Below are 14,187 nucleotides of genomic sequence, written 5' to 3'. Positions count from 1 at the left end.
TATATCCACTCTTTTCTAGATTCTGTTCCCATATAGGTCATTACAGAGTACTGAGTAGAGTTCCCTTTGCTATATAGTAGGTTCTTATTAGTTATCTATTTTATATATATTAGTGTGTATATGTCAATCCCAATCTCCCAATTTATCCCTCTCCCCCCCTGCCAGACCTTTAATTTTCAGAAAAAAAAGGATTTTTCTTTCCTCTCCATCCCCACCACCCCCTGCAAGGTACATTTATTGGATCCTTACTATGGGTCCTGGCACTGGGGAGACCAAGAGGAACTAGATCAGGTTTATGCCTTTGTACAGCTCATAGTGTAATGAGGGAGGGGTATTAAAAAAGAACTAAAATTTCCTATTGCAAGGTACATTTATTGGATCCTTACTATGGGTCCTGGCACTGGGGAGACCAAGAGGAACTAGATCAGGTTTATGCCTTTGTACAGCTCATAGTGTAATGAGGGAGGGGTATTAAAAAAGAACTAAAATTTCCTAAATTGTGGTGCATAGTATGACAGGAGTGCCCTGGGTTCAGAGGTTGGGCAGAGGAGGGGGTGATTAGGATGGAGGCAAGAAGAGCTTCTTAAGAAAACTGATATTTACACTGGGTCTTGAAGGAATTCTCCAGGAAGATGTGCAGGAGTGAAGTGTTCAGTCATTCAAAATGTGTCTGGCATGTTCTCAATGATACATTGTAGGCACTGGATTATTCAGTTACATTCCTCGGAAAAGTGTTGGCTAGACTAAAACTCTAAGCTCTGTCTTCCTTACTGTGGGCAGCAGCAAGGTTCTCTGCTCTGTTCTCTCAGTCTCAGCTGGGCTGCTTCGTGTCTGTCCCACACCTGTGTTGTTCAGGGGACAGCCAGAGATTGGGGCAGAATTTATAAGCAGAATGTAGGGCTCCCCATCCTGGGCTCATTCCCTTTTGGGTCACCTCCTCCTCTTCCCAGCAACTATGGGCACCGTGAATTCTGTCCTCTGGTTCTGCAAGCTGGTAAGACTGTGGGATTTGCACCAAATTTTAGTTGTTCCACTTGCTGCTGACTGAAGTCTGCCTTCAGGTAAAAATGGACAATCAACCCAACACCATTCCCTTCTTCCAATTGTGGTCTCCCCTCTAGTTTCGTCTTGTTTTTGACACTTTCATGTAGCCGTTTTAAAAATATTCTCCACCGTTTATAGTTATCTGCAGGCGGGCTGCTCTAATAGGAGATACCTGGTCATCACACTTAAGAAGCAAACTGTTTAATTAGAGAGACAGGAATCCAACACAGGGAGAAGCCAGAGAATGACTCCAGAAACATGATATGGACAAGTGCATCATTCACTCACATATTTATTCATCCAACAAACAATTTTTGAGCATCCATCGTGGGCAGAGCTCTTCTCCTGGCACAAGATAACATAATGTTGGCTGTAGATACACACTCCATAGTCATTCAAGCTAAGAGATTATTTAGAATAAGTTGATTTAAGAAGAGATCTGAAAACAACCACCACAATGCAGGGTTGGGCTTTGCAAAGGGGAGATAAAAATGGTCTACATTTTTGCTTTCCTGTATGGTCTCCACTAGCCCAGATAGCTATTGATCACTTGAATTGTGATTAGTCTGAAATGAGATGTGCTGTAAATATAAAATACACATCAAATCTTATAGATTCGACACGAAAAAAAAATGTAAAATATCTCATTAATACTTTTTCATAATGTACCCTTTTGGATCTATTTAAGTAGATATATTACTATAATTTATTTCACCTGTTTCTTTTTACTTTACGATGTGTACTGTTCTGACACCAGCTCAGTTCTCCACAAATTCAACTCAATTCTGACACTTATCTGGTTATTGGCAGAACCCACAGGCCAAGGGCTCCGTCCCACAAGACTGACCCCACTTCAGATGCCAATCACAACTCCATGTTGTCACCCGTGCTTCTGACCCACTGGCTATAGATTGGAGGTTCCCATCACCCCCCTCTTTGGGTTCAATTAATTTGCTAGAGTGGCTCACAGAACAAAGAAACATTTTACTTAATAGATTACCAGTTTATTATAAAAAGTTATAACTCAGGAATAGCCAAGTGGAAGAGATTCATAGGGCAAAGTATGCTGGAAGTGGTGCAGAGCTTCCATGTTCTTCCAGAATCTCCACGTGTTCACCAACCTGGACACTCTCTAAACCCTGTCCTTTTGCTTTTTTGTGGATGCTTCATTATATAGGCATGATTGATTAAATCATTGACCACTGGCCATAAATTCCATCTCCAAGCCCTCTCCCCTCCCCAGAGGTCAAGGGGATGGGAAGGAAAGTTTCAACCCTCCAGTCACACAATTGGTTCCTGTGGCAACCAGCCATCATCTGTAGGTGTTTTCCAAAGGTTACCTTATTAACATAAACTCAGGTGTGGTTGAAAGGAGATAGTTATGAAAATCAAGTCACCTTTATTGCTCTCATCACTTAGGAAATTCCAAGGGTTTTAGGAGCTAGGAGCTAGCTAGTTAGAAATGAGAGGAAGACCGAATACATATTTCTTATTATAAATCACAATATTACAATGTTCCTATTGGAAAATGTAAAATTATATATATAGCTCACATTATTTTTCTATTAGACTAAAGGTCAGTAAACTTTTTCTTTAAAGGGTCAGTTAGTGAATGTTGTAGGCTGTGCAGGCCACAGGGTCTCTGTTGCAACTACTCTGTTATTAGTGCAAACACAGCATGATAATACATAAATGAATGTGTGTGGATATGTTACAATAAAACTTTATAGACACTGATATTTGAAGGTCATATAATTTTAATGTGTCCAAAAACATTATTATTCTTTTGACTGTTTTTCCCCCATCATTTAAATACATAAAAAACATTTTCAGTTTGCAGGACCTACAAAAACAGGTGGCAGGCTGAATTTGGCCTGTGAGCCATTGTTTGTCAAACCATGGTCTAGAACATCATTTTGAAGGACCTGAGAAACAATTGGCTTTGAAAAGTATCACGTTTAATAAAACCCTTTCCCATAATCATACCCTTTCCCATATGACTTTGCAGTATCAGTTAGTAGGGTGGATGGAGTGTATTTTCTCATCCCATTGACCATGGGCTTGACCATGGGACTTGTACTGGCTGGTGGGGTGTAGGTAGGAGTAGCCAGTTCCAGGTTGAGGCTTCAGAGGAATTGTGAGTTTACACCTACCTTCTTGAAACTACCTTCTTGTCATTACCATGAAACAAGCTTCCTCTGAGTAGCTGTTGCCATTTTAGCCTGGTTCCCACACTAAGTACCGTGAAATACACCAGAGCACAAACAAGTTGAGATACACCAATCCCAGCCTAAATTTCAGCATGAAACAGAGCCACCTAGACAAGCCCCATACAGATCAGCAAATTCACGATGGACCCACAAATCTGAGATAGGTAAATGTTCACTGTGTGTTACAAAGTTTCTGTAAATGCTCATTACACAGCATTTGCTGACCACTACAAATTCTATTTTCATTTCACCTCACTTTATATATACACATTTTGTCCTAATCAGCAAAATCCGGGCATTTTCCTGCCCATCAAAAGAGGCACCATGGCCGCTGCATTAGAATTGCACTTGCTTCTAGGATTTCTCAGTGTAAAGTATTGTTTATTTCATGCTGACAATGGAAGAAAGACAGCCAGTTAATCTAGCTGCAATTGAATTTAGAAATAACTCAAATCTAATTTTACTCACTTCTTCATTCCCAAGTTACTCTTTCTGCTTCCTTTGGTTGTTTGTTTCAAATCATTTTCCACTGTTTATTTTTAATTTCTACTTTATTTTAATTATTTAATAAGTGGCATCTGTGCAGTGCCTGCCATTCATCAAGCAGTTTGTTTTCTGCTTCTGGAATCACAAAAATATTTAATCTGCTGTTTCAGTGGTGTCACCACCACTCAGACTTTAGACCATAGGATACCATAGGATTCCTCCTTCTCTGGAAGAACAAAATTCTCTGAGGTGACCAGGGTCCTCTGAAAAGCTAGCACCCAAACTGTACCTGAGCCCAGGGAATAGCAAGTAAAGAGGTTTCCCCTCTTTCTCTGCTGCTTTTGAGAAAATGTATGTTTTCTTAAATCTTCCCAGGTAACATGACATGGATGATACGTTGCATTAAGATTGCAATGGCCGTTTGCACCTCAGTGAGAACCAGCGTGTGAGGTTAGGTGGCTCATCCCTAGCACCATCGGAACAGAATTTGATCCTGGATGTGGGTGGATTGAGCATGTAGGGGAAGGGTATGATGCCTGGGAAACAGTGGTATGAGCATATTTAGTTGGGTTGCAAAGGAAAGGAAAACACATTGAGGGGAAAGTAGGGAGCAGTTTGGGGCTCTAGAAGGTTCCCTGGAGCCAAGCAGTAGGGTTTCGAGACAGACCAGAACGGTCTGCCCTAGAACAGATTGCAACTGGGCTGGGAAAATGATCCACAGGAAGCAGCAGGAACAAACAAGAGAGATTCCTGCCTGGGTTCCCAGCCTCCACTCTGGGCCCCGAGCCATCTGTTCTGTTCTCCGCAGAGCAGCCGGTGTGAATGCTGTAAGTCTTACATCAGACTATGACTTTCCTTAAAACCCTTCCAGAGCTTTCTATCACAGCAAGAGTAGCACCAACATGGTTACCACCCTTGCTGAAACCCTGTCTCATCCCTGACCTCATCTCCTCCCTGCCTGCTGCTTGCTCATGGTTCCAGCGCACAGGCCTTGGTTTTGTTCATCTAAGGCACCTCTTGCCTCAGTCTTGGCACTAGGTGTTCCCTCCCCATGGAAACCTCTTCTTTCAGCCATTAGCATAGCTCATTTCTTCACTTTTTTTCAGTCTCTGCCCAAATGTCATCTCCTTAGTCTTTCTTTTATCACCTGAAATAACATCCTCAGTCATCATCTGTCCCTTCATACCACCTTATTTTCCTCCATAGCACTTATTACTACATTATCTTATATATATAGTTATAATTTCTTGTTAGTTTATTTCCCTCATTAGAACATAGATTCTTTGAAAGGGCAGGAAGTTTGCTTGTTTTGTTCTCTGCTGTACACCCAGTTTTGAGAACAGTGCCTGGTGTCTTGCAGACATTCCCAAATAGAGTGTTGAGTGAATGAATAGCCTCACTGTCTGACTGTAAGGCTACATGCAATGTGATTGGGAGTGCTTGGCTTCTTGAAATTTCATCCAGCTGGTGTACTAAGTAGGTACTAAATGGATATGTGGAGAGATAGATGAACAATTGATAGACTCCTGTGCCCCTGTACTGATATTGGACAGAGATAGATTGTGAGAAAGAATGAATGGAAGAGTCCATCTTAATAATATCTTTCCATTATCGCACAAGGAAATAGACCATAACCAACCTAAAGAATTGATCTCAACTTTCAGAGATGTTGCCAGCATGAGTTGGGGAGATGAAATGCATTCTCTGCCTCTTCAAGGATTCAAGTAGGACCAGTGTGGAGGGCTTCTAAGGCTTATTGGAAATATTTTTATTTTTTTTTAGGAAGAACTTGTTCATCAGAGTCAGAGCTAGATGAACCCTGATGTTCCTCCCTAATTTTTAGCCATTTCTAGTCTCTCATTTTCATCTGAAAGCACCATAGTTTGAACCCATGTTGCTCCTTGTTCTTCCCTTATTTTATTTTTTCTACTCTTTATCTTGTTTTATTTGTGTCAATACACAACAGTGTCTTCAAACAGCCAATGCTGGCATTACCTATAGGGCTGACCTGGTGGTAGGTGCTTCTTGGCTGGATTGGACTTTATTCCAGTGGGCATAGTCAGGGAGGACTTCTTGGAGGAGACAAGGCTTAAACTGGACATTGACATAAACTTGGAAAGAAAGAAAAGAAATTTAAGTACAGTAGTGCCAGCAAAAGGATCTGGCAATAACAAAAGGATCTGGAAGTGGCAGTAACTCCCTCCTACCTTTCCTGCTCTGTGAAAGAAATCCTCTCTCCAAGGTCTCATTATGTGTAGAAAGAGAGAAATAGGACAGTAGGTCCCCCTCTACTTAGCACTGAGTGTCTCATGAACTTTCTCCCTTCACAGGGACAGTCACTCACGTTCCGGCCCCATCCTTCTGGGAACACACTTCTAGTAAACACTAAGTCCTGCCCAGATTTCAATCTCCTGCCAAAACCTGGCCTCTGTTGACCCCCCACCCTCCTGCCCCAAGGGGTAGAAGAGGAGAGAAGGACATGAAACTGACAAATTGGCATAAATTTTAACCACAGTGGAGCTTATTTAGATATGTAACCAAAGTGGGCTAATAACGTGGAGTCTTGGAAATGTAATTGGGGTAAATGGAGAGCAAATTACTGAACCAAATGTTAAAAGTAGAAATTATAAAAAAACAAAAACCTCACAAAACCCTAAAATTTGAATTTCTGTTTTCTCTATCACATCACTTAACTATATTTTGGGCTAAATGTGTACACTTATTACAAATCTTCCATAGGACAGAGAATGATCTAAGAGTCTTGGGTAAAAGGAGATGGTATTGATAAAGGAGCTTATGACCCAGAGGACATATTTCCTGGAACAAGCGGGTAGCTGCAGCTTCTAGATGATCGAGTTCAACCTAGTCTAAGATTTAATCCCAAGACCTGTAAAAAATAGAGAATGAATATTGGCTCTGGCTCCCTAAAAGGTACAGACTTTAGACTTACTGAAGGAACTAGAATTACAAAATTATCTCATCTCAGAAAAAAAGAAATGATCCTTCATACCATCTTTGCCTTTTAAAGGTAAGCTGTGTAATCAGCTGGCTTGTCAGGCTGTTTAACAAGGTAAAGAATATTAAAATATTTGTCTTGGCTTCTGCACTTTGTCAGTGCTATAAAAAATCACAGAATAGAGGCTGCCAATCATTTATTTGACTGTTTGAATGAAGGAGTTTGATGGAGGCAACAGTCTGTAACTAAACAAGACGCCTGCAAATTTTGGGCGCCGGAAATACCATCTGGTGGCCGGATGGTATTTCCCAGAGTGGGTTCCAGAGCTGAATCAGAGGCAGCTTCCTCCACTGGGCAGGTGGGTGGAGAAATTAAGCTTCTGTGCTCCTTTGGAAAGTCATCAGTGATCTCTTCCTTTGCAAGGCTATTGAGGGGTGAAAACCCACCCTGGGGTTGCCATTATCACGGGGCTTATGCCGAGAATCTCCTTGTTTTCTTCCTCCAATAATGTTGTCAACTGTTGGGGTCTCTGAGCAATCTCCCTATGAGTAGTACTCCTCTTATCTTTCCTGGCACTGAAGAAGTTATGAACTGAATGAAGAGTAAGAGTGTGTTCGAAACATATCACTGAGGACAGCTAAGTCAGAGGTCATACTTACAGTTCTGTAGCCAAGTGGGCTTGTTGATTCTCAGCCCCAGAATGAAGCAGGCTCACCCACTCAACCCTGGTAGCACTGAACAGAACAGGGCTTTCTACAGGGAAAGGGCTACCCAGGCAAGAGTTTTGGGGGAACTCCTGTTCCCCCTGGACTGGCTGGTTCCCAGAAGTAATGAAGCTAGAGCTCAAGTGAGCATCCTTAGTTATTTTTCTCAAATTCACCAGTCAAATGAATGATGTGTTGGGAGATGGGGAGAGATCAAAGTCTGTCAACAATAGAGTTCTCTCCACTTGGAAGGAAACTTCAGGAATGGAGAGAAAGCTTCCTCTACCTTTAAAATCAATTCATGTAGGCATGCTCCCCTTGCTGGCAGGCCAAGTTCTCAGCCATGTCTGCTCAGGTGTACTCCATCCTGTCTGCTCTGCAGCCTCCCTAATTCTTAATGCAGACACAGTTGTTCCAACTTTAATCTGCTGTGTTAAAGATTAGTGCCCATGCACCAAACACAAATAGAGGGATGCATGGCAGTAAGGCGACTCTTAGACCCCCTGTCTGCTGTGTTTCCCAAGGCTTCTCCCAGGCTGTGGACTGGTATTATCTCCCATTTATGGGAAGGCATCTGTGTTCTCCAGGACCTCTCCCGCACTGTAATTCACGCTGCATGCTATCACTGGACTAATTTTCTGAAAACACTATTCTTACTGAGTCACTCAAACTCTATGAGTCTCCATTTCCTCATTGGTAAAATGGATATGTTTATGTTTTCCCTGCTTGCCTATCTCTATTGTTGCTGAAAGGACAAACAAGACCATGGATGGAAAAATGCCCTGTAACTTGAAAACTGTCATGTGTATGTGGATGTACCAGCCCACCTTAGGGACCCTCATTTCTTTCTATTGTCTATCAGATCGAGTTTGCACTATTGAGCTTGGTGTTCAAAGCCTTCATAATCAGACATGTTCCAGACCTCCTCTCCCCTTGTTACCCTACAGTCCTGGTTCTTTTTTCCTTCCCTACCTATTCTTCTGGGAAGCTTTCCTGATTGCTCCTACCCTCAGGATTCTTCCTCTCATCTGAGCTCTTGTAGATTCTGTAGTTGGAATAAATGCATGTCAACCACGGCTGTACATTAGAAACACCCAGAGAGCTGTTAGATGATATTGTTGTCTGCATCTCACCCCAGAACAATTGAATTAGAATCTATTGGGGTGAGGCCAGGATAACTGTTTTCTAAAAGCTCTCCAATGACTCTAATGTACAGCCAGGGTAAAGAACCCCTATCGTATACCATACACTCAGCATTGAATTGCTTTGGTCTCATGAGTACATCTTTTCCCCCTAATTGCTCTTTGAATTTCCCATAGGACAGAGGCCCTGTCCCATCTCCTCCTCCCCTCCTTCCTTCTGTTGTGCCTTTTGTCTCTCCTGGACACATCTGGCTTCTGTGGGTTATCCTTACCAAATTTACCTTAGGACACATTCATCTGCCCCTCTTCTTGTCCCCCAAATCTGAGCTCAGCAAGCTTTAGTAAATACTGTGTGGTGGGCCATAGGTCGAGTCCAGTCTGAGCTCACCAATGGAGTTCAAGTTTATCATGTATGCTTGAGTATGCGTGGTGGACTGGTGAGGCGCATTAACAAGAAGTCTGTTTGTATAAGGCACCCATCAGCTCTTGGGAGAGGATTCATTTTTTGAGGTGGGGGAGTCAGGAATCAACAGAAGTGAACATTTAGAACCAGATGCCCAGAACCAACCTTAGGAGGCAGGGGGAGGTATATTCATGGGAAAAAATTCTCTGGTGGATATATGTGTTCAGGGCTTGGGTGCTTAAGATAAATGTCATTTAACGGTGATACTGTAGTTCACACGTCATTAAATAGTACACACTGGAATTCCTTCATGTTCTGGCCTCACTATTTCCCCTCTTTGCCAACAGAAAGCTATGTGGGAGTTTGTCAAAACCTTCTGGGGATTTGGTGGTTCTAATTGTGGAAAAGAGCATCACTTAGAGCTCAAGGATGGAATTCCTGTTTTCAACAGACGCATTCCCTATTACATTTGTTTCTCATTCATGCATGAGATGAATTCATTCTCATTCACGTAGAGAGACCCTGCACATCCGTGATTATACACCCACTCAAGTACAGCCCTTCCTGCATTGGGCTTGTTCTAGTTATGGTAATTCTTGCAGCTTGGTCAACTCCGGGCAACTTTCAGGTTGGTTGCAGTTTTAAGGAAATGCTCCCGTTTCATTTCTGTTGCTCTTTTATACGATGTTGGAGTTTGATACAAATTCCAAGCTTTATTCACCAGGTCTTCTGCTTTCCAGGGTCTTTTTGAATCTCTCCCATGCTTAGTTGCTCTTCAGTGCACATCTGACCTCTATGGACTATACTGAGTAATTTTGCTTCAGGACACATCTATTCTTTGGCACCTGTTTCCTAAGACGCCTTGCTCTGGTTTGTGAAAAAAAAAAAAGAAAAAAGAAAAGCACAAAGCTTGATTGTATTGTTCTGTTGGTGCTGAATACCGAGTATCTTCTCACAGATACAGAAACTTCAGGCTGCCCATTGTACTTCATTTCCAGATTTCAGGACACATCTATTCTTTGGCACCTGTTTCCTAAGACGCCTTGCTCTGGTTTGTGAAAAAAAAAAAAAAAAAGAAAAACACAAAGCTTGATTGTATTGTTCTGTTGGTGCTGAATACTGAGTATCTTCTCACAGATACAGAAACTTCAGGCTGCCCATTATACTTCATTTCCAGCGTTAGCTAGTACCCTTTAAATCTCTCTCCTAATCAGTCATTTGTCATAAACTCAAGAGTTGGCTTGACTTGCAGGCTCATTGTTAACAGTGACTAAGGCATCTTATAATGTCAATCACACCTGTTACAAATGTCTTAGCTTAATTCATACTGGATGATTTTGTATCTACGGAACGCCTGATATTTTAGGACCACGGATCAGTGCCCAATAGCGAATATTGCACTATGGTATGTGGTGGGATCATAGTCAAGTCTAGTCTGTGTTCACCAATGGAATTCAAACCTGTGGTGTGTGTGTGGTAGACTGGGAGGGTGGGTCAAACAAAAGCCCTTCCTGGTTTATTGGCTGGCTCTCTGATGGCTGACTGGCTCGAATCCTTCTTGACTTGCCTTCTTCCCTAGATTTGTTCATCTCTTTCTGTTGTTTCTGATTCTTGGAAGTTATGCCCCTCTCTTGGGACCTCTGCACACTTAGAGCTCCAAGAACTTCCCTCTTCATGGTCAGAAAAGAAAGTGTTGGTGAACTGAGAACTGGGAGAGTAGTGCCTACGAGTGTCGCCAGGGCTTTGGTCTGATGGTGAGCCAGCCAGGAGGTGCCCTCCCTGATGGGAAGTTTAATACTAAGTAACCCATAGACGTATCTCCTTCACAACAGATTCTTCTGAAACAGTCCACAACTGTTTAGATTACTTCCCAGTCCTAGCTAATAGGTTTAGTAAGACATATCCCAGATACAGTTTCCCAGTCTCTTTGTGACTCAAAGGTTTTGGACTGATGTGGCCATAGCATCAAGGCTCATTATTTGTCCTGGCATTACACGTGTGTGTGTGTGTGTGTGTGTGTGTGTGTGTGTGTTTATGGTCTGTAATACATAAACATACATACATAACAGTGTATGCCACCTGCTATATCCCACAAGCCTGCTGGGTAGCATAAGAGTATTTTTGCATTTGCGGGATGCTTTTGAAAGTTGGCATTTATTTCAATAATTTCTCCTCCTTCTCTCAGGGTCAGTGGGCACATCTGTGGAGACTGCACCCCTTGTTTCCTGGCACTGGAGGAGATTAGTGAGGACACCTGGTTTCTTCTCATTTTGCACAAAGAGAGAGAGAGGCTCAAGGGTTGTGGACTCAGTGGTGAGTATCTGAATCTCATGGAGACATTTCAGCAAGTGTGCTGGGCGGACATATGCTTGCAGTTATTTTTCCAGTGTTGGGAATAGAGCCAGAAGTACTTTATTTCATTCATTCCTTTGTTCAACATGATTTAGGTTGCTAATGTGTGTCATTCTTTGTTTTGAGAGCTATGGTGGTAGGGAAGACAGATTTTTATAAAACATCTCTGTCCTTAGGTCTGGGGAGGCAAAAGACACACACACACACACACACACACACACACCCCAGAGTTAAAATAGTGACACGAGTGAGAAGAACACAGCCCCAGATACTCATTAGGCTGGGCGCAGGGGGCTGTCAGTCTGAAGAGCTGACCCCCTGGCTACTGCCATGATCGAGTCTTCTGCTCCCTATTCATTCACAGGGCTAACTGGTCTAGCTGAGAGCAGAAATCAGCACAAAGAAGGAAAAGAACTACTCCTGGTTTATGCTGAATGGAATGGAGGAAACGGGGGTCCATCTGTTTTGTGTCAGTGTTACAAGATTCAGACGTGCCTTTGTTGAATGGCTTTCCTAGAGTTTCTGGGGTGTCTAGTTCCAAAAGAGATGCAGTTGCTGAAAATAAACATTCTTTCCTGAAATAAAAGCAATAGATATGTGTACTCAGTGTCCAGTGACTCCAGCCCTTGGAGGGATCTGGAAGAGACCCCAGCTCCACCCAAAATTGTGCCTGGCAGGGATACTAACAGGTGGAGATGTGAGGAAGGAGAGATTTACTCAGAGGACTGAATTGAGATCAATTATTGATTCATGAAGACATTTCTGTTTGGTGTGAGGGGCAAAGGTCTCTCACTGAACTTCCGCTGAGGGTGAGCTACATCAGGTGGTCAGGCAAAAGAAGCTTCAGTCAGGGGCCTTTTCCACTGGCCCTCATGCTCCCCCACGGGTAGGAGGGTATTTGAAAAATAGGAAAGAGGAGAGACCAAATGTACAGACTGCATTTTTGATGGATCCAAGTGTTGTGGAAAAGAAAGAGGAAAGTCTCCCCTTCTCCATCTGGAGGTGGATCTCCAAGGGGTATCTGGTTTGTGATCTTTTATTCATGCTCATAATCCGTTTGGCTCTATCTTTGGGAAATTACTTCTATTCAGTGCACTTAATTGCTTAAATTGCTTTGGGTTTGCTGCATTTAAAAAATTTGGTAAAAGACATGTGGAAAGATTGACAGTAAAATGTGTATCAGGTGAAAATAAACTTCACAGATTCCCAGACCTAGTTTCATCTTGTAAATACTGAATTTGGAGTCCCAGGAAATAGCTGAGAGGCTATTAATTTTTTGCTTGTCCACAAACAGAAAATAAAAGAAATAACAATCATAGTTATGAATTTTTGAACACCTATAAGATGTTAGGCACTCAGGATTTTACATCAAATTCAAAAAACAAAGATGAATGAATCTGTGGTTCTGCTCCTGCCGACTCTGTGATTCTAGGGGCCTGGTCTCTGTGACCACTTACGGTGCTCAGTGAAGCCCATCCAGCCAAGTTGGGGGAAAGTTCCAGAAAGATCTCCCCTCACCCGCCTTTCTGCTTTGAGGAGAACCCTATAATACCTTTTAGCTTTTTTTGTGTGGCTTGGGGACCTCTTTCCAGCAAGCCAGCAGAATTGGCACTGACCCTCAAACCTGAGAAAGTTGGAGCTGCCTAATAGCAGAGAAGTGACCGCAGCAGCTTCCAAGGAGGCCTTTGAATCTTGGCTCTGTTGCAGCACTTGACTGTTTCTAACTGTGCATCTGAGGGCATGTTCCCTTTTTTATTTACACTTGGATTTACTTGATCCTGCTGACCTCTTTCCAGACAGCATCTGTATTGCTTTTTGCAGCAAATCAGAAAAGTGACCTGCTCATTCATTCATGAAGTTTTATCAGTTGCCTGTGGTGGATACATTACTGCAGAAGGGGCTTAAAGCAGGTGCTCTGAGCTCAAATGTCCAACCTTCCTTAGCCTTGGTGTTGGCTGGGACAGGGGGTCCAAAAATAGGTAGACCACGTGCTTATAGTTCTGTTCTGACCTAACTGGTCATTTAGGAAGACTTCTTGACCTTTGGAGAAGTTCTGCCTCTGAGGAAGCCTTTGGTTTATCCAGTGATGTGGACAGGAGGGGGAGGATGGGTCCTGTACATGAGGAATTGTCCCACATCCTGCATGAATTGTGAATATCTCAGTGGATGCTGGTGTAGGTGAAAACCCTTTTGTCAATTAGCTGAGCCTAGGTCTTAACTGTTCTACATATAACACAAAGTGTTTTGTGTATAACGCTGATCTGCACTGACTTTCCCAGGGACTATATGTACTGTGTAAATTGAGAAAATATTGCACGTTATGATGTTCAAAAATTTATCAGGAATTGCTCACATCCTTCCCATCATGGAAAATCATTGTCACTGATGGCAGCGCCTCTCATGGTATCGGAATTGCCCACAGATTGTAGCAGTCTGTGCTTCTAGCTGTCTCATCCCTGGTGAGGCTATGTAAAGACACAAGCGTCTGGCCATTTCGCTATGTCTTCTAGTTAGTCATCCTCCTGAGTGTTTACAGATTGAAAGAAGTGCTATTTCATACATTCTTTCCCATGTATTTCTCCATGACATTCTAGTTAGTACGTTATATTGGTATTTGTCTTTGCATGTTTTAAACTGCTGCTGCTTTTTTCCTAAGAATACAGTGAAATGGGGTGAGGATGTACTTTGTTTTGCTTAGAACTTTACCAGGAGTTGCTCACCATTTTGAAAAATGAACTCACTGATAGAAATAGCACTCAGAGAATGAGTCGTAAATACAAGACACTTGGATTAGCCTGCATTTTTAGGTATCACCTTCATGATGATTCTTTCAGATATAGATGTGAACATCTCATGACTTTATGTCTTCCAGTATAGGCATGATCCCTTA

Source organism: Neophocaena asiaeorientalis, unplaced genomic scaffold (genome assembly GCF_003031525.2).
Source record: "Neophocaena asiaeorientalis asiaeorientalis breed wild unplaced genomic scaffold, Neophocaena_asiaeorientalis_V1.1 scaffold84, whole genome shotgun sequence".
Classification (NCBI taxonomy): domain Eukaryota; kingdom Metazoa; phylum Chordata; class Mammalia; order Artiodactyla; family Phocoenidae; genus Neophocaena; species Neophocaena asiaeorientalis.
The sequence above is the reverse complement of the archived record's forward strand: the minus strand, read 5'-3'. Positions refer to the sequence as shown.